Source organism: Haliotis cracherodii, unplaced genomic scaffold (assembly GCF_022045235.1).
Source record: "Haliotis cracherodii isolate W230 unplaced genomic scaffold, xgHalCrac1.p SCAF_22, whole genome shotgun sequence".
NCBI classification, from domain to species: domain Eukaryota; kingdom Metazoa; phylum Mollusca; class Gastropoda; order Lepetellida; family Haliotidae; genus Haliotis; species Haliotis cracherodii.
The window spans coordinates 11,916,486-11,942,773 of NW_027266278.1; the positions used below are offsets into that span (position 1 = coordinate 11,916,486).

Sequence of the window (26,288 nt, forward strand, 5' to 3'; positions counted from 1 at the left end):
CCAACAAATCGAAGATTGTGCATTTCCGGAACCAGGCAGTGACAAGAACGGATAGTTTATTCCAGTGTAGCGGCATTAATTTGGAAATAGTGGAGAGTTACTGTTATCTCGGTTTGTTACTAAAAGAACATCTGGACTACACTCGGATGGGGAATGCTGTGGCAAGTGCTGCAAGTCGTGCTCTGGGACTTCTCATATCAAAGAACAAGATTCTAGGAGGGATGGAGTACAAAACATTTACCAAGCTCTATGAGTCCATGGTGTGGGCAACAATAGACTATGGAGCTGCGATACGGGGAGCTCATCACATTCCAGCTATCAGCACCGTACATAACAGGGCCATGAAGTATTTTATGGGAGTGAGGAAGTCAACCCCAAACAGCGCTGTATCAGGGGACATGGGATGGGAGCCACCGGTTGTACGGCTATGGAGAAGTGAAGCAAGGTATTACAAGCAATCGTGCGACGTGAATCCGGACAGACTTGTATTTAAAGTGTTCAAGTGGGCAGACTCAGCGGCGTCATTAGGCACACGTAACTGGAATCTCCGTGTCCACAAGAAACTACGAAGTTTACAGTTAGACCATTTTATCCCTATTGGAAACACTTTTTATATACACTTTTTAACGAGTACGGTTGGAGAGAAGATAAAGCAGAACTTCATACAGAAATGGAGTAAGTCAGTCAGACAGGAGGAAAGTAGACATGGAACAGGAAAGAACAAGCTCCGACTTTATCGACATTTTAAGACAAGTTTTGAAGTTGAACGGTATTTGCAGTTTCCCCTACCCCGGTCTCACCGCCGTGCTATAGCTCTATTCCGCTGTAGTGTTGTCCCGCTCCATGTTGAGACAGGTCGCTACAATAATATACCATTGAATGAACGGGCGTGTTTGAACTGTCATGAATGCGTGGAGGATGAAAGCCATGTTTTATTTCATTGTCTTTTTCTAAAAACATTACTGATAGTATTTTAACTACATGTGCGAATCTATGTGATACTTTTCAAGTTTTATCTGATGTTGATCAGTTCTCTTTTATTATGTCCAATGATGATTTGTTGTTTCTAACGGCCAAAACCTGCAAACTTTTACTTGAAAAACGCAAGAATATTTTATATAATGCTTAGATTTACCTTCGTGATATATTTTACCACTTATAAATTCTACTTGTATTTATTTTTATGTGACCTCGTCTCTCATAACTCATATTGAGTGGTTCTGTACTTTTATCTATGTTCTATGTATATATGTATTTAGTATGTTGTACAGAAGTGAGACGTAAATAAACAATTGTCTGTCTGTCTGTCTGCCCAATTGTCAGACGACCTAATCATCAGGCAGACCAGTCAAGTGTGACCAGTGTACCTGCCTGGTCTTACCTCCTAATTACTGAGCTGCCCAATACTGTCATACTGAGTTATAGAGATTAACCAGATTATGATTGTGTTGTAAGTTGCGTTTGATCTGTGTTGGGTTGCAGTTGTTTTATTAGGCAAGACCAGGGGTCGTTTTTTCAATGAAACCTTTCAACCGTTGAGTTTGTTTTGCATTCATGTCATTAAATACATTGTTAGGTAGAATAATAACACGTTATATAGATTAAACATCTCCCTAACCTGAGTATAATATCACATGTACTTTAAGTACCGTACTATATTACTTTGAGGAGACATTGAGTAGGCATTGTATGCTGTCGGAATGACTGCGTCAATGGACCCGTGAAGATCCGGGGTAGAACAGATCTTCAACAACCCATTCTTGGCGTAAAAGGGTGACAGTGCTTGTCGTAAGAGGCGACTACCGGGATCGGATGGTCAGGTTCGCTGACCTGGTTGATGCATGTCACCGTATCCCAATTGCGTGGATCGATGCACATGATGTCAATCACTGGATTGTCGGATCCAGACTCGATTATTTACAGACGCCGTCATATAGCTGAAATATTGCTAAGTGCGGCGTTAAACAACTAACAAACAAACAAAACTTTGAGGAATTCACAACAATCACTATGACGAGGTATGCATATCTTGCAATCAACCTGAATCCAGTTACTGGAATGTCAAACTCCGGCTTGGTTAAAACAAGAATTGCAGTTAGATCCGCTACATGTTGTAGATCTTCTGTAGTCAAGAGATGCAATACCGAGGAAGCAATGTCAATTTATGAGGGACAGACAACTACTCCAACATATATAAACAGATAACAATGAAATCATATCATGTACGAAAATAGAAATAAAAAAAGAAAGAAAGTGTGCGAGTACCAAAACTTGCAATAGATATGTGTACCCTACGTACACACATGAGTCCCATTCGACAGTCTACAACACCCGAATAACTGGCAAACAAGTTTGGGTACCCCTTGTGTTCACGCAAGTTATTTAATACAATAATTTTGTATTAAAATCATTTTCAATTTGTTTTCACCATTTTCCCTATTCCATTCCATGCATGTTTATGTTGCTACATCTTATTGTTCATGTTCCCAAGTATTATAAAACACTTTAATGTCTCTCCTTCCTAATCTAACGTTAATACATTTCAGGTTATTACCATCATCTAATACACAAGAGATGATACCAAGACATATTTAATTCGGTTTTATGGTCTATGCGGTCTTACAATTGATTTGATAAGTCTATAAATCTTATGGCTAGTAGATATTTTCACAAACAGGGCTGTTAGCTGATATAAGGAAGGTAATCCAGTTGAATTCACAGTTCCTGTATTTTCTAAAAAAAATTATCAAATATGACGACTGTATACAACATACGTTAGTCTCTCAACGACGTTTCTATAATTAATATTTTGAATAAGCCGTTGATATGCCAGTTGTGACAGGGATGATGGTATGGTAGCTGTAGCAGACAGATTGACAGTCGTTGTTACGTGCGTCACTAGGTAATTAGTACGCCATTGACCTTGTTGATTGTAACTACACTTTAAGCATTACCTCTGTGGCCAGTGGCGGACGTAATTCAAACTCCTTACACACTGACACCGCATCAAATATATTTGTGTGCCATTTACATAACTCTTACGGACAGGGTGGGGTGGTAGTTCACCGGACGACACTGTGTATATTGGGCGCCTCCTTTGATATCTCCTCCAAACATACTTTTATTGAATGACCCATTAAACGATGATACACATCTCGTTGAATATATCAAGGCACTAATTCATCTTTTATAAACATTTTTTTTGTCTTTGTGCTTAATATATCCACATATCAACGAAAATATGTAATACATGTATCCACAAAAAAATATACATATACAGGCTAGGTACTTCCCCACAGCAACACCTGCATAACTGTTTATTCGCGCGTGGTGTGGTAGATCGTAATTGACCGAGAGCAGGTATTGTAGAATCACCTGTAAATAATGCCGACACTGTAATTAGATACAACGTACTAATGAGAATTATCATAAGAAGGCTGTTTTTTTTCTGAACTGTTACAATTTTCATACCAAAAATGACAATGCATTTAAAAGTTGCTTTAGTGTTATAATATTCACTCAGTCGCCTGTAAACATCGCACCGCATATAATGAAATAATTATTTCGAGATTTCATTAGAATGTGAGATATTCAGCTAGACGTTATTCAATGAAAGACGGATCGGTTTTTTTCCCATTAAAATACGCGCACGTGTACCTGTATATTGCATATCTATTGTCACTTAATTTCCCAGTGTGATGTATCAACGAGACATAAAAAGGGAAGTGAAATAGAAACAAACTAAACTTTAATTCGTTGAAAAAACCCGCCAATGAATTGGTGCACACGAGCATGAATTTGTATAATAAACTGTCAAAACGTTTTGAGAGATAAGGCCGGGTTCATTAAAGATCGTTGCAATATGTAAAAGAGGTGAAATTTGTAAAACTTCTGCAAAGGAAACATCCAACCAAAGGCCCTTTTAATATAGTAATGTAAGGATATAATACAAAGTGTGTTTCACATGATACAATATACTTTGTAAACAATTAGTTAATTCTTTAATTGACTGACGAAAACATGGGCGAAATATTTTAATAACGCCAAAAATTAGTTGAATTAAGTTACAATGAGTTGAATCATGTGTCATGCTTATAATCCCTTAATGTATTTGCGAAACAACAACTGTTGAGCAAAGGAAAATATGCTCGCCCATGGGCCAAACCTTTTTCTCGCCCATGGGCGAAATATTTCAATATCGCTATAAAATCGTTAAATTAAGTTAAAATGAGTTAAATTTTGTGTATGATACTTGATGGAATACAAGTTAAGTATTTGCGAAACAACAACATGAGTTTTGAGTAAAGAAAAATATTCTAGCCCATGGGCCAAACCTTTTTTCTCGCCCATGGGCGAACTATTTCAATATCGCTATAAAATCGTTGAATTAAGTTAAAATGAGTTAAATTTTTGTGCATAATACTTAATGAAATACAAGTTAAATATTTGCGAAACAAAAACATGAGTTTTGAGTAAAGGAAAATATTCTCGCCCATGGGCGAGATGGTGTAAATATTGAGTTTTTAAACTTTTTTTTCATTTTTTCTTCCTTAGTATGTTCCCATGAAAACAGCATGCTTATTTTTGTAAATACCTTTGACCGAGACTGGGAAAAGGCCGTAGAGTTTCTGGACTTTGGGGTTTCCAGAATTAAAATGGGACGTGTCTATGCATTTCATTTTCACTTGACATCGATAACAGTACATCAATATTATTATATTATACAACTGTACAACACCAGTTAGGCAATAACCTGCATCTGTTTATATTTGTCAAAGATCAATATTCTACTTAATTTTACATAATGAATGTTCGGGCTCCACTGATGCAACGTCACACGTGGGAAGAACACGCCATCAAATTTGAACACACCTTGCCCAGGTCGATGTCTTCCATTCATGGCTTGTTGTAATTTGGGAGTTTGCTCAGTCATCTGGGGACCGATTAGTGAACAAAGGGTTTCCAGGTAGCTGTCATTGTGTTCAGTACCTCGGAAACAGCTGTTGTTAGCGAGAAAGTTGTATGTAAACTATCTGTCAGTGCAGACTGGTCAGACAAAAAGTCAGTAATTTGGAAACACTTTCATATTTTAAAAGTTGGGTTTGTATATTAAAGATGGAATGACACGAGTATTGCGGAATATGACGTCATCATGACCTGGCTAAAACACAGTGTGTATCCTGAATCCATGGAACCTGACTTAAACACAACAAGTCTGGGAAAACGTTTGTTTTCTTGTTTGTTGTTTAACGCTGCACTCATTAATATTCCAACTATATGACGGCGGTCTGTAAATAATCAAGTCTGGACCAGACAATCCAGTGATTGACATCATGAGCATTGATCCACACAATCGGGATCGATGACATGCATCAACCAAGTCAGCGAGCCTGACCACCTGATCCCGTTAGTCGCCTCTTACGGCAAGCATGGGCTGCTGAAGACCTATTTTACACCTGATCTTCACGGGTCCTCTTTTGATGTCCCGTGCTAGACACATGGCTCAGTATCGGATGTAACCCCTCCAGCTACGATGCAGGCCCTAACACGACGTCGAACTGAGTACACGAGTATGAATCCGGATTGATCTAAGGATGTAGTGAAATATTAACGGTCTATAACCTTACGTGATGTGCTGTAAGAATTGTAAAAGCCCCGTTTGCTTATCAATATTGTCAATATTAGTAACAGCTCAAACGTAAACCATATTCTTAGCAGAACTATTAGAGAATATAAAACGTCTACGCCAGACAATAACCAGTCTCGCTTATCCATTCCATTGGGCGACAAAGGCGGCATTGTCTAAAAGTCGGGCCGGGCAAAGACGGGCCAAAGTGTTATTGGCTAATTACTTCATTATCGGCGATCATACCTACATATTACTGATGAACCATACACACATGACATTACTAAACAATCACCAACCAAAAACGTGCACCATAATTAAGTATTTCGGAGTAAGTCACTTGAAAACCAGAAAGTGGAGCTGTGTGAAAGACTCACTGATCAAGGTAACATGTAAAAGAGCAATCGTTAAACGAAATAAGATTTTAAACGTATCAAATACTTCTAGCTATCGTGATACAGATTTCCATCTGTCGGCATAGCGTTTATATTGATAGGAACGTACTATATCTAAGTAAATACCACTTTATAATGTCACTGTTCATCGTATTTAAAGCAGACACGTTGGTTTAAGTAGACCTCTTCTCCCCATACTCTCAACAGTCTCACAAGTGTTCGGTCCGACTTGGCCCGGGCTGTCAAAATCAACTTACACCTCACAGATGTAACACGAAATGTACTCACACCAATAGATTGGTATTAAATCTACCCAAATACCACTTTATAGTGTCTCAGATCGCGGCATTTAAAGAAAACAAGGTGCTCAAAGTGAAGACCTTTTCCCTCTCCGTTCTCAGCATAGTCTCTATCAGAAGTGTTTGGCTTGTGCTCGGTCCGACTTGACCCGCGCTCTCAAAATCAACTTTAAACACACAGATGTATCTTCAAATGTGTTTACATCTATAGATCAGTATTATATCTACCTACATACCACTTTATAATGCCATAGTGTATCGCATTTAAAGAAAACGGAGCCATTAAAGTCAAACTTTTACTGTATTTACTTAAGAAAATCTCTGTCAGAAGTATCTACCTATATACCACTGTGTAGGGTCTCAGATCGTGGCATTTAAAGAAAACAAGGTGATCAAAGTGAAGCCTTTTACCCCTCTACATTCTCAACATAGTCTCTATCAGAAGTGTTTGGCTTGTGTTGGGTCCGACTTGGCCCGCCTGTCAAAATTAACTTTAAACACACAAATGTATCAGCAAATGTGTTTACATCTATAGATTGGTATTATATCTACCTATAAACCACTTTATAATATCACAGTATATCGCAATGCCTCGGTAATGCCTGGGCCATGACGACGCAAAAACGGAAGAACAAAAGGGCCGATGATCTCGTCGCGGTAGCACTGTCCATTGAGATTTCCCTCTACCACTATCAAACGGGTCCTCTATCCGGCTGTAATCCCACCCCATACCATAACGCTGCCGCCCCATAACCGATTTTCTTCCATGACACAATGATTGACGTAACGTTCACCTCGACGTCGGCACACTCGAATCCGTCCATCGCTGTGGCTGAGGTGAAAGCGAGACTCGTCGGTGAATAGAACTCTGCAGTCCCCACTGCATGGCCATCCAGCGTAGACGCTGTCTGCACCACCGTAGACGTGCTTGACGGTGCTTTCCTGTCAAAATGGGACGTCTGGCAGGTCTTCTGGCGACAATCCCTGCACATCTGAGGCGGCGACGTAAGGTTTGTGAAAATATTGGTCGAAGGCCAGGAATGCTTCTTGCAGTCACTGTTGCTGGCTGAAATCGATTTCGTAGGTGTGTTGTTCGAATCCAGTTGTCTTGTCGAATATTGGTTACGCCTTGCCTGCCACTCCGAGGATGGTCTCTGATTGCATTCGTCTGTTGCCAACGTTGCCATAAACACCAAATGGTGTTTCTGTTGACATTAAATTGTCTTGCAACATTACGTTGACTCGATCCAATAAGTCGGTGTTTTCACTGGGCATTAGATAAGACGCACGTCAGGTCTTACAAGACATTGAATCACCCACCCTCTTCCATGGGTGCAACCAGTCTTCTAGAAAATGCTACCTCACGATGCTTCTCGAATCATCAGAGTTCGTGCCGGAAGTGAATCAACAAGTTCCTCACAGCGCAGCTCTATATACCGGGAGGGTACCGAGTGTGTACACAACTATGGGAGGTCACTCTATTTTAGTATATGAAGCAAAATGTCGAAGCATCGAACGTTAATTGCCACTTCCACGTACTACTGCTGAACTTAATGCAAATGTGAGAAGCTCACCTTACCAACCGAGCCAATGGTGTGTCCTGAATTGTAATTGATGCTGCTTAACAGTAATTATAACACGTTTCACAACTTTGACCACATCTTTTGATTGGTATGAAATCTTATAGCTGACATGGGGACTCGAAGAGTCGATCGTCTCTCCCGCTCCCCTCGCCTTCACTAAACCGAATTTGATGTGATGTTCCTTACCGAATGAGGTTTGTGTTGAGGTTATTATGAACACGAACATTACACACCTTGAGAGAACACTCATCAGCTATTGCTGTTATATTCATACGGCACCCACATACAAATGACGGTGTTTTTTAATGTTGAATTTAGAGAATTCTGGTTGTATTTGAGAAGCTATGTATCAACACACTTGCAAGTTGGTGCATGTGTTGTTATTTCCGATAAGGAAATCCGTGTACACTGCAATAATAATTACAGGAGGAAGCACTTTTTGTTTGCATACATTCTGGAAACACACATTCAGACCCCAATATGCCCCAAGTTCCTTTGATGGTACTATGAAAATAGTACTATTCTATGAATATAAGCTTCCGCGGTGATGCGGCCGTCAAACCAGCTGTTTCAATCAGAGGGGGGTTATTGTGATTTAATAGCCTCTGATTGACTAAATCAGAATCGAGTAAATTTCAAATTTATGGTAGAATTTCTGATTATATGCAGTTTAATGACAAGTATATCCACTTTAGCTATAATTCAATGTAATGTACATGGAACCTTTTATTGAGTAAGTGTTGTTTTTCGCTCGCAATGTTCAATACAATACTCAGGTCACTTTTAAACAGGAACTTAATAAGTCAGTCATATTGTATCGGACTTCCTATATAAATGGTATCATCTGTGATACATGTACAAGGCTACAACGACCAAGATAAACGCCAAGATATAATACATGTTCAGGGCCAACTGGAAGATGGCGACAGAGAGCAGAGTCGTCACCAACATGGCGCAGGAGATGATGAAGAGACGTGTGATGTTGCTGCCGTGCTTCATGATGGCCGACATTATCAGCCCGTTGAAGGCCTGGGGAGAGATGCAGTATTATTATTACGTATGTCACAATATACACAGTGAAATATACATTGTACAATGAATGAACGTGTTTTGCTGCCCGATTTGTTGCAAAACGTTAAATGGTATTGATGCTTATTAGGACTTTTCACTGAGACAAGTATATTTTTCTTAATCCAATATTATAAGAGATGTGTCATTCGGCATGGAGGAGTGGATGCCACGTTAAATAAATATCAAATTAAATCACTATTTACAAGGAGTGTGATATAGACAGTTTCTGATAATGTTTGGATGTTATAAGTCGATAAGGATCAATATTAATGCCACTGGTTCTAAATTAAAATTCCGGGCATAAAATATTACTCGCAAAACATACGATGTTTATCTTATACACCTGCTGTTACAATTAAGAAACTGTAAGAAAATGGAATGTTAGGTGGCCCAGTTGTTAAATTATTCGCGTGTAACCCGCGGATTCCATTCAACACAGTGTCACAATATATGAAGATAATAGCGACACTAAAGTTAACTCAATTATTCATAACAATCATTCTGCAAATAGTGCCAAAGTTTGTTGCTGTTTTATTTGGCCACATACATTCACAGTATCGATTTCTCAAGTTCTGTTATTTCGAGTTATATCACGTCGTGTCAGCTGCATATGTAGAGGAAACCGAAGTACTTGGCACGGGTCTTAGAAGTTGGCCATTTTAGTGAAACTTTCGAGCATACGTATGCTACTGACAAACCAAGGGTCATAATCTGGGATGAAGACTCACGATCTAGTATCCCTAAGGGATGCAACAACGCTCGCCACTTCGAATAAATTGGTTTTGAAAAGCTTCCTCCTTATCTTGATATCGAATGGTCACATTCTCTTATGAATATGAAAAACAACGTTCGTCTTCTACATGCAGTAAGGAAAAGACTCGCGTGTCATCACATTCAGAACACATGGTCTTTAGTCAATGTGAATAGAAATGGATTAGGATTTTAGGCCACTTTTACCTGCAATATCAATTGTCTCTCTGTAACAAAAACAAAATAATGATCGTAACACCAACTTCTCTGTGAGGCAGTTGAACACAGTACACAATCATGATATGTTTAATTCTATATTATGGACTTATAATACATATGGTCTTTGTGCGATACAGTACAGTGAGTGAGTTGGTGTGTCAACTTGATGCGAAGACTTTTGTTCTGGTGACGTCGTGTACGGGGATGGAACTGTCTACATATATGTATATACCATCCATATTAAGATTCCTGATCAGATGTTGCTCCTGTTACCAAACAAGGTGATAAAAATCTACACTCGAGCCTTCCACCGAGTTGAAGAAGCTGCAGATAACCATGGACTACAACTGATGTCCGACACAATACAGGTACAGACAACTGTCCTATTATTTTAATAACCAGAAAGTGATTAGCAAGCCACATCCCAGCATCTTTGACATCGCCTGGCTCCTGTTGAGTTGAAGATGATTTAATGCAGTCCTGGCTGGCGGCTCCCACCAAAGAAGAAGTACCAGGACCTCCAAAGGAAAATCCCCGGCTTGACACACAGACTATCCAGGGGGGATATTGACATAATACTTTACCATGATAGGGCATCTCAAGGTGATAAATTATCCTGAATTTGTGTTATTGTTATCAATGTTGAATGATGCCCCTCAGAATGTCTACTTCGTGTGAACTCACCGAGCACACCTTCCACCTCTGCTGTTGTTAACGACTCTATGAATTATCAGATCGGGGGTTTCAATTGTCACAAAGGGATAAGCTTGGTTAGCACTAAGCCATCATGCCAAAGTCAATATCGGGAATACTAAAACTGAATCCAATATTAAAACAGGGTTAACATATAATCCCTCTGACAACAGTGTTACATACATGTATCTATATGCCGACTAAGGAGGGTCTGACCACACCGTTTTGGGTGTGTTTTTTGCTTACCCCCTTCCTTGTCGCTCACTGCCTCCTGCAAGGCCCACACTGCCCCGTTCAGGACGATGCCGAATGTGTACAACAGGGTGTTCTGAACGTGGAGGGATGTCTGGACAAGCATTTGGAGAAAATATTAATTAACGATGGAGTAAGCCCTGGCAAGATAGTCTCCTAGGACATCTCATTAGGTTTTAAAACGTACTTTTACTTGTATGCTAACTCACAATTTTAGAGGTATATAAATATCAAGCACTTTACATAATCCAGATTTCAAAGTGATAATGATTCAATTTCACACACAGCATTCATTACAACGTTGACACCTTTACTAGAAACGGACACCATTTTATGAAACATATTTTGACTGCATCGAAGACAGTGTTGGCCTCTTTATTAATACAAAGGGACGTTCCGATTCAGACGCTAGTACCTTTTTCCCGCAAGTGATCAACAACTGGATAATAAGATAATAGGATAATATACGCACGATTATATATACTATACTATACTATACTATATACTATACTATATTATAGTCAGTGCCTCACCTCATATTGTTTCTTTAATATGTATTCCGTGTAGACACCGGCGAGGCCTGATATCCAACAGTAGGCGCACATCATGAGAAGACTGTCATGTGTATCTCTCCTGACCAGACGGAAGCCTTGTTCTGCATACCGCCATAGCTGGACAAAGAGACACCGCGATACATGAAACATCAGGTCTCCTTTTGTAGTGCATGCCATCATACTAAAACAAAGAGAGATTCTAAAGATAAGAGGTAACGCCTTCCATATCGTCATATATATCTAGGCAGTGAAGGTTACACTTTACACATTAATGGTATTAGTAATGCATCCATTTGGTCTGTCCTTCTTTGACGGTTGAATGGTGCAGCATTATTGGATTTTCATATACAATTATTAGCCCGCTTTTACAACCACTTTATCAAAGACATAGATCTTAAAACACTTCACGGAATATTTCTAAGTTAGGTGAAGTGTTGACCAACCTGTCTCTGATGCCGGATATGCTCAGAACTCCCAGGGATATCCACTGCACGCCTCTCAACTTCCTGCATCGACAAGTGAACTGTATTTTACTTATCAGCATTGGATGAGGTTGATAAGATCGCCAGCCCCAGATACTAGCTATACAATGCCCTGTTAGTCAGTTCTCTGTTTGTCGGGGCCGTCTAAGTCAGTATCCCGTTTCCCCAGTCCTATAAGTGAACACATTTTAAGTCAGTATGTTGCTCACCCAGGCACCTTTTGTCCCCTGTTAGTCATTTTTTAAGTCAGTATTTTGTGCACCCGGTCTGCTATTTTGCCCTATGAGCCCCGATATTTTCAGTCAACATTCCATTCAACCAGCTTCTACTGTGTACTATACAAGGGATATAAGTAGATGATCTTCTATGGTCGTTAAACAAGGCAATTAGACGAGGCATAACTCACATTCATATTTTTATGTAGCAATTTTCACATTCTTTAGTGAACAATTCATGTTCATTTAAGTATTTTATTTCAGTAGCATATTGTTTCTGAACTCACAACGGATTGTGTTAGATATGTATACTTAGCTTTATACAGTATGTAATGAACAAAGGAGTAAGTATGTTGTGAACATCTCAGTGCGTAGGAGTTTCATAGTAAACGTTACTTATTACTCAAAACGCAGCGCAGAACTTTCAGAAGCGCTCGTAAAATCAAAAGCAAAATTGTATCATCTCCTACCCATATTGCATCGATATTCATCGTAATTATCACACAATGCCGTAATGTAACGTTTGCAGGAGACTAAAATAAGGACACAGATACTTATACCAGTGATGGAACCTGAACCCGGCTGGTCAGGAACTCTTTCACTGGATGATGACAATACACCGATCCCGTCCCGATCGATAAGCCCTGCCCACAAGCTGCCGTCCTCGTTTTAGGCATTAGGGGGACAAACACTGGCTCTTCGCTGTGGCGTCACAGCCGGCGAAACTTGATTGCGCGGGCGATGAAGTTGGCTCATATTTTGGTACCAGTCGCGTGTCAAAAATACCTAAAGAGGAGGGTTATACTGTGTTTTGGGTTATAGTTTAGTTGTCAAATTGTATATGGGGGGTAAACTGAATCATATTGAGTCATGCGTGTATTATGTTGTCAATATATAGCATGTCAATAATATATTGTTCATCCGAGGGCGGGATAACTAAATTTTGATTTTACCTTCCATCGTAACTGTATGGAACGTATTGGAAACCGTAAACACAAGCACAAGTTGCAATTCATGTGAAAATGTATAAATAAATCACATTTACATTGCCCACGTTATATATCTGGTGCTCTAAGTAAAACCTATATAACCTGAAAGGCATAGGGTTCAAAAACTTAAATATCTAATAAATTCAAAGCTTTAATAAACAAAATTACCTGTGAGCAACATGACTGTTACTGATAAAGAATACATATTTTTTGATTGCACTAGACACCACATGCCTTTAGGACATAACACTAAATAATACATATTTCATTTTACAAATCACATGTGACGTGACACGTATTACATATGCATGAAATAACATACATTTAAATGCAAATATACTCTTAAAAATAAGAAACGCAAAACGCGTATTTGGGGCCATAAAAGCAAAATAAGCGGACCAAGAAGTACAAAACCAAGAGGTTTAATGTGTTATACTGTCAGTGACAGAGCAGCAGGTCTACGAGCAAGACGTCATGTTCGACGCGTGAGTCGACAATATCGTCAACAACGACTGCATTGGTGTCGTCAACACAGGGTAAGGCCTGAACTGCGATGGTGGGATGTCTGGTTCAGCGACTAATCAAGATATCTCCTCCGTCAAGGGGATGGAAGAGAACGGGTCTACAGACGTCGGGGAGAACGTTACGCCGGAAACTGCGAACAGGAAGGGGGACAGGTTTGGTGTGGGTAGCGTTATGGCAGGACAGGTATGATCCATATCCAGGGCAATCTTACATCGATACATCATCGAAATTCTCCTACCACACGTCCTCCCACTAGCTCTATTCCACAATCAGCATAGGGAATTTTTTAAATTTTTAGAGTCAAGAAGCATATTGTGTAATATAAGATTTCAGAGACTAAATGTTAGTCTAAATGTCCCATTTTGGTTCGATTTATTGATAGTACTTCATATTCAAGGACTGGTTTTAACATATGCGCCAAGATATCTGTGCACAGGTGGCCGGAAGCGCTACCCGGCATGTCAACTGATAAGGTGATTCGCGTCAAGCTTTAATCGCTCTCACTACCGTCATCAAAGAAAATATGGTACCGTCGCATTCCTACCGCAAACCCTCCGACCAGCACCACTCCTTACCATGCTATAGTCTGTCTCATAGATGCCGATATACCGATATCATTCAATATTTAAACACACATCCCAAGTATGCTTCACAAATACAAGTAAGAACATGACTTTTCCTTAAATAATAAAAATACACACAAACAGGGATTCAGACCAGTTCCTTTTCTAGGATACTGACCGTTCTAAGTTGTTCTAACGTTTGGTAAAATCCTATCGAAAGTATAACAAAAAACAAGATAAAAATGTCCTAAAGCCAGCAAAATCACAGTCAGGTAAATATGAAGCTCATTTTCAACATAATCATAACCAAATCTTGAACAATATGTAAATAACCAAAATATGAACACTAGATCTTGCTCAGTTATCAAATATTGACAATCTCTTCACATCATGGTAAAGAATTACATTTTGGGTTAAATATACATTTCATCACAGTAATATGACATGTATCACGAATTATATAATTTATTCTGGGTCTGAATTGATCAGGCACTCTGTAAAATGCCTTATCAGGGTGTGACAGAGCGATACTGCCTTTGTATTTTGTCAAATTCTTTCACTGCAAACACGAAAACGTCGTTTTTTTCTGTATATGGTCATTGGACGGAAAAACGACGTTATTTGGACCTTTTCAAACCATCGTTTTTCCGTCCAAATAACGTCGTTATTTGACATCGGAATTTACTGGGAGAGAACGATAGCGTTAAGCTCCTCCCTTTCTTGATTGACATTGTCAATCAAGCAACAGCGTCTACCGGTATATCTACTTCTCAGATTTCATTGGTCAGTCCCCGCGTTTTAGATTACAGGCCCGCGTTTGACGCTGCACTCGAAGCGCTTAGCGGAAGTACTGAAATCAATCGTTCTGCGCATGCGGATTACTTAATGCCTTGACAAAATTTTCCGTTCTGTGCATGCGCGATTTCGCGTATTGTTTCCTAGATTTAATGTCACCACTATTTGACAATGGTTCATAAACACAGTCACGTGAAGGTTCGGAATCGTAACGAGTAACTCCATTTAAATTGAAGAAGATCCCCAGTGATATGGGAGATTCCAAGATGAGTTGTTGAAGAACTTTACATTGTATTCCGGCCGATTGTTCTTGCATTTACTTATAAGTCAGGAAAATGGACTTAAAAGGGGAGTTGTTGAATGTAATTATTTTAATTATCAAATGTTGCCTGTACACTAATCTGGACGAACTTCTCATTGTTCTGTTTATGTCATCCTATATACTATTAGTATGTTACCGTTCTAAAGTCAACCTCTCACATAACATTATATTGTTCATAGTATCAAAGTTTAATCAACACTAGCAAGAGCAGCGATTTAAACCACTGAAACACCCAAACACAAGGCTGTTATCAAGCGCTAGTGCAGACGTGATGCATTGTAAAAACTGTATCGTGATGTCTTCAGAAATACAATTATACTACGAGATAGTACGGCTAACGCTGACTCACCAATGGAACAAAGACAATATCGCTAATACAGATATAACGTATTTGAATGTTAATACTAAAGACAAACAATCATTATTTTTGCAGTGACGATATAACACGTATACACGTTTATTGTTAACTTTCATCAGTTTTGCTCTTTATTTTAATAACTTTGTTTTCACATAAATATGTAGCAATACCCGACAAGCATGTCATACATAATTATGGGGCAGTTTTCAATCTTGTACTGACTTACTCTGGTGTTAATGAGCGAAGTTTATTGGCTTGTTTGTAAAACCCCGTTTTTCTGGTAATCCTATTATTACTTAGTTTATTTCTATCTAATGACACCCTGTACTCTGGATCATGGCTCCGTGACTATCCATAACAATTAAGGTGAACATTCAGTTCAAGTAAATGAATGAGTTTGTTTTGACGCTACAGTCAGTCAAAAAACCAATGCTGTGAGGTTTGATAACACACTTCTACCAGGTCCAACATCGTGGATCCTCATTTTCTGCCTAAAGAGAATCATAGTTCATATGCTAATCCATCTGCGAATACCCTCTATTCAAGATGACCTTACTTGTTGCTAAATCTATCATCTATCCCCCCAATCTCACCCCCACGCCCCCCCCCACGCCCCCCCCCCCACACGCACGCACGCACGCAACACACACACACACACACACACACACACACACACACACACACACACACACACACACACACACACACACACACACACACACACACACACACAAACAACTGACCTAAATAACCTGGACAGGAAATACTGCTGATAGCCTCTGGTCAACTCAGCCGCGCCACCGCAGAATGTTCGTTCAACTCTGCAAGGGGCATTCTCAGTGGCTTCAAACGCGCTGAAATGTTTTCGCCTTGCATCCAGAGATGGTGGACAAGTGAAATCGTATGAAATTTGGCTATTTTAGGTCCTATCTCTTTTTTGATTACCCAATAAAGTCAATTCATAGTTACACGGTTGTGAAGAAGCTTACAACTTTATAAGACTTATTCATCTCATTCCAAAAACGCTACTCGCGCTCACATAAAGTTGTAGTTATTATGTCACTGTTTTATTTCTTTAAAAATATATTACATGTTCAACAATAACAATTAAGATGAACATTCAATTTCCGATATAAGTAAATGAATAAGTGTGTTTTACGCCACAATCAGTCAAAGACCAACGTTGTCCAATCTGATGACACACAATCTACCAGGTAGCACATTGTGTACACCCTATCCCCATTGAAGTCTCCACTGTGGGTATTCCTGGGGACGAAAAGGCCCAATGTACCTAGGAATTTCATCAATACATTCATGCGCGGCATTCTCTGCCTAAAGAAGATCATATAGTTAACATGCTAATCCAACTCGAACTACCATCCCGCTCAAGATGAATGTTTTATGTAACACCCAACAGGCCCACATTTACGCACGCACGCACGCACGCACATATTTGGATTTACCAATCCCTGAATTGAGAAGACGTGCGTTACGAAGCTCCTCCAAGTCATCATCAATATCCGTATATGTCTGTGATATCATTACCCATCCAAAGCCGAATATACATTTATTGTGTTTTCTTGACAACAAATGTTATAATTGGGATAACACTTTCTGAGTTAAGTACAGATTCTCGTACTTTATGGGTTGAGTCCCGTCCGGGATTTGAACCCACACTGTGAGAGGCACCCAATCGCAAGAACACAAAGTTGGCGATCTAACCCAGGCACCGAACCAAAAATGTTAGTCCAGATGAAGTATACTTTGTGTACTCCTCTGACAAGAGAAAAATGGCACGGCTTCTATGACCGAAAGCTTTGAACCAACAATGCCTTTAAGAAAGTGGTCAACAGTAACACACATTATGTTTGGATACCACTTTCTCAGTAAACTACATATATTAGGGTGGAGATAATAGACGTTGATGGTTGATTATCAATGAACAAATTAAAGCCAAAACTTAACTTATGAATGATTGGTAATGGGAAATGGACAATGGGCAAACGGGAGGCGGGGTAATCAGCGCCATGCCAGTTATCTGTTGGCTTCCCTTGTTCCGTTCCCTGCTATCTTTTTACTTTTGTTGTTCTTACAGGTACAAATATATGTTCTCTGCCTCATAGCATTTAATAATATGCACCTGATGAAGGAGAAAGTATATATTCCGAAACGCAGTGTTCCTCCGTTGACATCCATAAATAGTTTTCCTTGTGTGTATCAGTTCTTAATGCCCTTCAAAGACTCAATCTAGCTTTGTTTTTAAATGTCGTGATATTTGCGTAGAATATAATATGGTCATGCCTATATACATTTGGGTCTTTGTCTACATAAGCAATTAGACATACAATTTAGAGCTAAGGACATTGCTAATTCTGCAGGCATGAAGTACGTCATAGCAAGCTGTGATCTTTATTCATACTTTAGATATTCGTAATGGAGATCTGTAACTGAAGTTTATTGTAATCTTCGGCAACTCTCACCTCCTGACCAGTTGAACGTCTTAGTGCATTCAGATGCGATTGTAAAATTCCAGGCTGCCCCTCTTTCTGTGATGTTTTGACGGATGAAATCTATTGCGTTATAATAATCTCTGTTTGCTGATATATAATATGTACATGTAAAATATTTACGATATTTTAAACGTGTAATTCGATGCATATGCAATGCAATGTGAACATAAGTGCGGATGCACGAAGGCGGTTATAGTCATAGTTATACTGCGATGGATGTAGGGGACTGGTAGGGGTGTGTATGTATGTATGAAAGCACGAATACCGATACATGAGGGCGGATATAGTTATAGTTCGATGGATGTTGGGGAAGAGTGGGAGGATGGATTATGTATGAAAGCATGCGCATGGATCCATGATGGCTGACGTAGACATAATGGTGGGGAAAGAAGAATGTGATGTGTGTGTGTGTGTGTGTGTGCGCGCGTGCGTGCGTGCGTGCGTGCGTGCGTGTGTGTGTGTGTGTGTGCGTGCGTGCGTGCATGCGTGCATGCGTTGTGATACGAGGGTTGGGGAACATGTTGTCAGATGATTGTGTGAGTAAGTTAAGTGGTTGAGGATGTGGCAGGTATGAGTATTGATACATGCAGACTTGGGGTTTGGGGACTGGGCGTGCCTGTACTGAGGTCTTTTGTTTCACTCACTTATAGTGTTTTCTTTCACTCAAATACTGTTTTACGCATTTTAATGACTGAAACTGTAGTGACACAAAGGTCATACTGGCCGGGCATTCAACATATCTACCCCAAATACATACGTAGCCATTTTTATGATGTACAATTATTCTTCTACCTCACACACACACACACACACACACACACACACAAACACACATACACACACACACACACACACACACACGCACACGCACACGCACACACACGCACACACACATTAATTGTTTTATTAAATGTATCTTCGAGAGTCAGTAAGAAACTAGAAATAACTGCCTTTGTTCTGTAAACCTCACCAAGTTTCAGCTTTCGCCTCTTCCTTTGTGGACTGAGGTTTCACATTTGTAAAATGATCTCTCTTATCTGTCTGTACCATCAACTTAACTGCCCTCACCCCCTGCAGTTTTCCCGTCCCATATTGCCAAGCAGGTGACCCACAAGGAGGAATACCGACCTCCCTCAGTCCAGTGATACTGTGCCTAGCACAATATGTTGGGGATACGTAGCCTTGCTGTGGGCAAACATTTTGTAACAATTTGGCAAACTTTGATATGTAAACAGCAAATATTATTCAGTTTTATTTCAACAAAAACGGAAAAAATCGGATCCTACTTATTTTGTGGATACCATAACAATAAATCAAGCCAATAGATCGTTTGAGCTGGCATGAATATAAAAAATGATTAGCAAGTCGATAGTCATAATTCCCTCTGTTGGTCCCACGTGAAATGTTCTTCATGAATAGAATAGATGGCTGATAGACGTTCGACCGAATAATATCATTTGCTTACTTCAACTGTTCATCTAATTTCCATGAATGTATGTTACATAGTTCATATGTTCATGGGCTTCTTCACTGAATGTATAGTGTGGAGGACTACTTCACTTGAGGATAAGTAACATAATGATGATAATTATGATAGTATTGCCATTATTATTCCTTCAGATTATTAAAAAAAAGTTATTTGTTTCATAGAGAGAAAGAGGTATGGAGATTGTGAGATTATTTTTAGCATCAGCATTGTTAACATAATTCTTAAAGATATTATGTTTTGTTTGTTTGTTGTTAAATGCTGCACTCAGCAACGTAAGGATATTAAAACATTACATTTAGGTTCAGTTGTATTTGTATATTTGTATCATTTTGCAAATGTTACAGAGACCTGATAAGGGATATATAATAATGTATAGTCGCTATTCTTAAAGTAAGAATATGGTAGATTTATCAAACAGAAATATTGCACACAAGAGGATAATCATATTTCATGACACAATTCAACGTCGAAGTCAACGATATGTGTGTATGTTATTGCTACATGACACGGATACGTCATGATAAAGCAATTAGAAATTGGCATTTCATGATATAAGATAGCTACGCGATAAATCACAAAGAACAAAGAAGGAAGTTATATTTATTTCAAGATAAAACATTGTTCTATCATGACGTCATTTATTGAGATTCGAACATGCACTCGCAACTTGAAAAGTAAAATTTGTAAATTTGACCTTATTTTTGAGAGGTAGGTGTCTAGTGAGTTGTTCCAAATAAATGTTGCTGGAGAATCCGAAAGTGAGAGTGATATGACAATCGGTATTGGTTGGAAAGGTACAGATGATTGACGAGAAAATTGTGAGAATATGCGGGACCATGGATTTATCAAGCATGGCCTCTGTCGGATTCTATTAAAGGAATCATCATTATTTAAGTACGGGTAAATATTGTTAAGCGTGTATATTTTCCTAATTTAACACCCTAAAAGAGGCTGTACGTAATGTTTATATCTCATATAGAAATAAACGAGTCTCGGTCGTTGTTTATCGTACAATAAACAACTCCCACTCGTCGTTTGTTTCTTAATTACATGACCATTTTCACTAACATTATATCTTTTCATGTTTATCGGTCAGCAAAAGCGACATAAGCATTTCCATTATCATGAGAAACCCTTGCCAAAAGTAGCGCCAACTGCACCATTGCGACAACATCAGGAGCATCTTTCATGATTCATCATAATAAATGATGACATTGGATGCTCGCAAAAACGCGAGCTCATTCCGATCCACTAGTGGCACCCGCCACAAACACAACCAAAGGCAAGCCAATTTTTCACCCGAAAAGGCAAAGAATTGCATCTGACATCATTTTTGTCATTGATACGTCAAACCTGGAAATGCCATCTACACGTCCAACACACAGCCCAAGCCAGGACCCAAATCCTTCAAACCCGGCCAAAGTTCTGTTTATTACATACATTTCCCCCTAACCTGAAATAATCTATACTAGTTCTGAAGTAAATCGTATTTACCCGTATGAATCGTCTTATGTTATTTATTGCCGATAAACAGAATATGCACACTTTCTGAAAGTACTGTGTGATAAGTCACGCACCAAACCTATACTCTCAATATACATGCTGCTCTTACTTAAAAAAGAATATTGGGTTAACAAGATACGTATATTAAAGTACCATGCTTTCCTGATGTGCTCTCATTCTAATTTGAAATAATGACATAAATAGTTACCACTCATCTTTCAATATTTTTCAAGGTTGGGTTAATCACGAACATATTTGAATATGTACAACATCTATACTTACTTATCTTTATACTTAAAGGCATCAGGTTTGTCTGTCATAAGACCCCGAAACAAATATGTCCAACACATCCCAATATTTGGCTCTTGGCTCCTTGTTCTTATATTTTATAAGTATTGTTTAAACAACTGTATTTTTCTGTAAAATATGTTCATTTCAGAAATTAGATGTTATTCTAGCATCAGGTCTGTGGTACGTTTACTGCATCAGCATTACATTAAAACGATATTACATTATATAAATCCATACAGAGGAAATGCTTAACATTTATCTTTTAAGGAAGAGTGCAGGACGACTTGCTTTATACATATAAATGTGGACATATATGTATGGACATTTGGATGATACAGATATACCTCCTTAAAGCTAGTGTTCGTAGATGACTGTAGAAAATGGAATAATAATGTGAGTAATCGGGTTAATACCACGTTCAGCAAAATTTAGCCATATTGCGATATTGGTTTCCAACATACAAGACGGACCATGAAATTATGACTTGAATTTGGACCTGGCTTTCTGGTGTGATGTAACACCCCAGAATCTCCGGTAGAAAAAGGGCTCAAAGCACGAATTAAGATCACGAGATGATACTGATGTATGCATCTGGACATATATTTGCGTAGTATTACTACCTTAATTCATCAGTAAATATGTATTTTGCATAAAAGGATATTATAGGATCGACGCTGACATGCGCATATAACCTATTCACCAGTGCTGTAATATTTCATTTCTTCTGACACATATCGACACGAGAAATTATATTTAAATTTAAAAGGAGCCCAAGTGGGATAGAAATTTGAGTCTGAACCTGTTGAACAAGGCTTGTTTCATTTTGGGCTATAGCATTGCCGCAAGGCCTGGGCGGAAGGGAACACCTGTTTGCACCCATCAGATACCAATCACAACTTCTCTCTCCAAACGAAAACAAAATAAGAAAAATGTCGGAAGTGTATCCTTCTAATTTTCTATTTAGATACATGTTTTAACTTTAAAGTAATTATATGTATCTCATGTATTATTGGTAACTGTGATGCTGGTACCGTTTTGTTGCCATTGTGTAGCTTTTGTGGAGTTACTATGAATATCAAATACATGCCTTGAAATATGGACTTGTGAAAGAACTCATCATTGAATCATTTGCATTTAAATTAATGCATATACCATTTACTTGGCGTGTATGGACATATAATCCATCTACTTATACACACTTATTATGGACATATACAGAATTTCATTGTACCTTATTATTTAAAAAAATACCCGTGAAGATCCGGGTTAGAATAGGCATTCAACAACCCGTGCTTGTACGAAGGCGACTTGGCTCGCTGACTTGGTTGATGCATGTCATCGTATCCCAAATGCGTAGATCGGTGCTCTTGATGATAATGACTAAATTGTTTGGTCCAGACTGGTTTATTTACGAACTACCGTCATATAGCTGGTATATTGCTGAGTGCGGCGTTAAACAACAAACAATCAAACAAAATCTATATAATTATTAAACACCTGCCAACAATGAGAAATTAAACTTATATTTTCTAAATATTCTGTTATATTTATAACATAATTTGATTCATAATTTAATTATTGCGTTGCTTTCTTCCCTGTCATTCAATGTGCATGTTCAAACCCCTAAACTTTTAATATTTCCATTCCTGGTGTCCCCCGCCGTGATATTGCTGGAATATTGCTAAAAGCGGCGTAAAACCATACTCACTCACTCACTCACTTTAATATTTCACTTTTCATAAATGGCTACGTTAGTGCGTTGCCTAGATCTCTCGTTATCTATTCACAAGAATAGATTAAAATAATTTGTTTTACTCTCATATTTCTGTTTATCTAATTCATAATACGAAATTGATAATTCATTTATAATAGTATAGATCATATTCGTGTATATCACTATCTGATGCTAAGGTTTTATTTCAGAAAATATAATTAATTCAAAATGTAGAAAGATACACAATTTGCCATTATTTGACTTTTAAACTGTACAAAGTATGATATAATGATCAGAATGCCTGTAACGGGTAGTATTTAAGAAAGAAATATTTGTCGAGAAGTCCCATTTTTCAGATATGCCCTTCAGTAGTATTATTGCATATCTCCAGAGAGAGGTTTACATTGTAGTTCTCATTATTTGTGGATAATTCAAAAAGCAACATAGAAAATATATATGCTACCATGACGAAAGAATACAGAGTATACATAACTCGCAATTCTATATATTCAGCACACAGCCCCAAACCGAAACTCCACAACATATCCGATTACACTGATTAAGGCTGTCCCAGTTCTCCATGCGATACTGACGCCCGTTCGTCTCCCAGACCATACAGAATAAATTTAAAAGGAATCCAGCTCAAGTCTAGAACGATTTGGCAAGCCTAGATTGCCTTAATTCTATCCATGAAAGTAAGCATTAATAAAAAAATATTGTTCTTGTCTGCTTCAGATTATATTTTGTAGATACTTATTTTAACTAGGAAAATTGTACTGACACCGGCGCTGTCCCTATTGAAGCTATCCATAAGAATTTCGAATTGCCGTCCATTGTTCGATGTCAATACATCGATGACAAGTGAGGATATCATAAAGTAATCGTTGATGCCGCGCTACACTTTGATAAAAATTATAATCAAGTTGACTGGTGTGTACATTACTACAGTGAACATGTACATGATCATGATGCCCTAATAATCAAATGCCGTAATGTCAAATACTAATTTATTATTGTGTGATGAATTTAACTGGATCAGTGGTAACATGTGATATTAATATTCAATCAATTTATTTCCTGGTTGGTCCATCCATGTCTACAAAATCAAAATAATACAATGAAAATGGAGCATAGAACAATTCTTAATTTCTGGCTAGAGCTGTGGAAATCTAGACTTTCCCAATCATTATAGACTTGAGTTGGTCTCATGTTTTACATTATTCTCTTGGGTCAACGTCACAGCTCATACAATACACTAACAAGACCAGCTTGCCCTCCGCCGGAGCTCCCGGATTTTGGTTATATCATCTAACATGGCCAACTCTGCTCTTAAGTAAACAAGAACCTAATCAGCGAGGGGTCCTTTATCATCCCTATGTGGCTGCTTATAAAAATCTGATATCTATTCCCAAAGACCTGGTTAATAATATATTTTCTGCTGAATATTCGAAACAAATAGAGTGAGTTGGTACTACATGTACATATGTATACGGTTCTATTTTAAATGACTGCAGCGCTCCATTATGAAAACAATTTGTTTTAACGCCGCTCTCAGCAGTATTCCAGTGATATATGACGGCGGTCTGTTGTATATGAAATATATGCAATTGAATCTTGAATCTTGAAAGTTGTAACATTTCCGCAAATAAGTATCGCATGCAGTATACAGTATATCAACTGCAATATACTGTATACATCAGTATACAGTGTGTCGCGAGCTCTGCGCTGGGCTGGAGCACACATTTCCTACACCTCTCCCTTCGGCAAACACATCACGAGGGTTGCAACGAGGTCACAGGTCAGGCGTGCACTCGTCAGTTGTCTAATACGGTCAAGAGTAAGATCTTCCGGAAGACCACTGGAACTGGGAGTTGAACACTAAGCACTTTTAGAGAAGAGCTCACAATAAAACGTTATGGTCTCGCGGACGGACTTGTTTTTTCATTTCAAGACGTACATTTATCAGGTTGAACTTCCTAACTGTAACAATAACTGAACTTTACGCCTTTTATACACATTTGTGATGGGGCGACAATGCGACAACGAGACATATTTTGACCTTGAAAATGTCGCGTTACGGCATCGTCGCCCTTTTGTAAAATAAAGAAAAGGATTATCAAAGAGCGACAATGCGAACACGCGACAATGCGACAAATGGCCAATTGTCGCGCTTTTGTTAATTTTGACACGTTTTGCTTGTTTTTATTAAGGCGTCAAGGCGACAATGCGACAACGAGACAATGTCCCTTCCATGGTAATCCGTGCAAATAAAACTGAGTAATGAAATAGAAGTCTGACATGCCAGTTAAAAGATAGAGTGTTGCAGCTTCTGATTTAATAGATCTTCAAGAAGGGTTATCAATAATGGGATGGGTGATGAGTTCAACTGTATACGCTGTGATTAACAATAATGCTCCGAGTCAATACATTTTTTCAAATGTATGACATGTATTACGTGAATGAACATATTGTTTATACTCGTCCATGTTTTTGACGGACAAAATAATTTACATGCTCGGTAAAACTGAGGACGGGCATCATTGTGTGTTTCCGTGCTTTGTTCAGGTGAACAATTGACTTGTCCTTGCATGTGTTTGTGACGGGTGCCACTTGTGTGGCAGGATACGCTCACCTTTTCCCGAACACCCATTGGATGACCTGAACCACTTCGGATTTTTATCCCACATCAGTCTGATACACCATGATATAACTGAAATACTGAAATACTGTACAGTTGAAAATGATGTTTAATGCGATTACCGTAGTGTGTTACTGCAACTGTTCATATTTTGTGCAGTGATGTTATGTAATATGTAAAAGAAAGCATATTCAATTATACAATTGATTTGAATAGAATATACTTGCCTCAGTGTATTTTATTAACGCCCCAAATCGTAATTTAAACACATAAAATAACAGATCACGCATGGTGCCTTGACTTACTACTAGATTTAATGGGCCACCCCGGAACAAAATAGTTCCCCCCAAAGCGAGGAACATATGTTTTAGTATGTTTACAAGGAATATATTCCAAACAATATCCTCATTAGATGAGAAGATCTTTTACAGAATTACCTCAGAAAGTCAATT

At 38.6% G+C, this 26,288-nt stretch overlaps 1 pseudogene; it reads right to left on the minus strand.

Annotated features, from left to right (window-relative positions):
• Positions 1-6,024: 6,024 nt before the first annotated feature.
• LOC139471209 (probable UDP-sugar transporter protein SLC35A4) overlaps positions 6,025-26,288 on the minus strand; it is a 37,712-nt pseudogene continuing 17,448 nt past the window's right edge.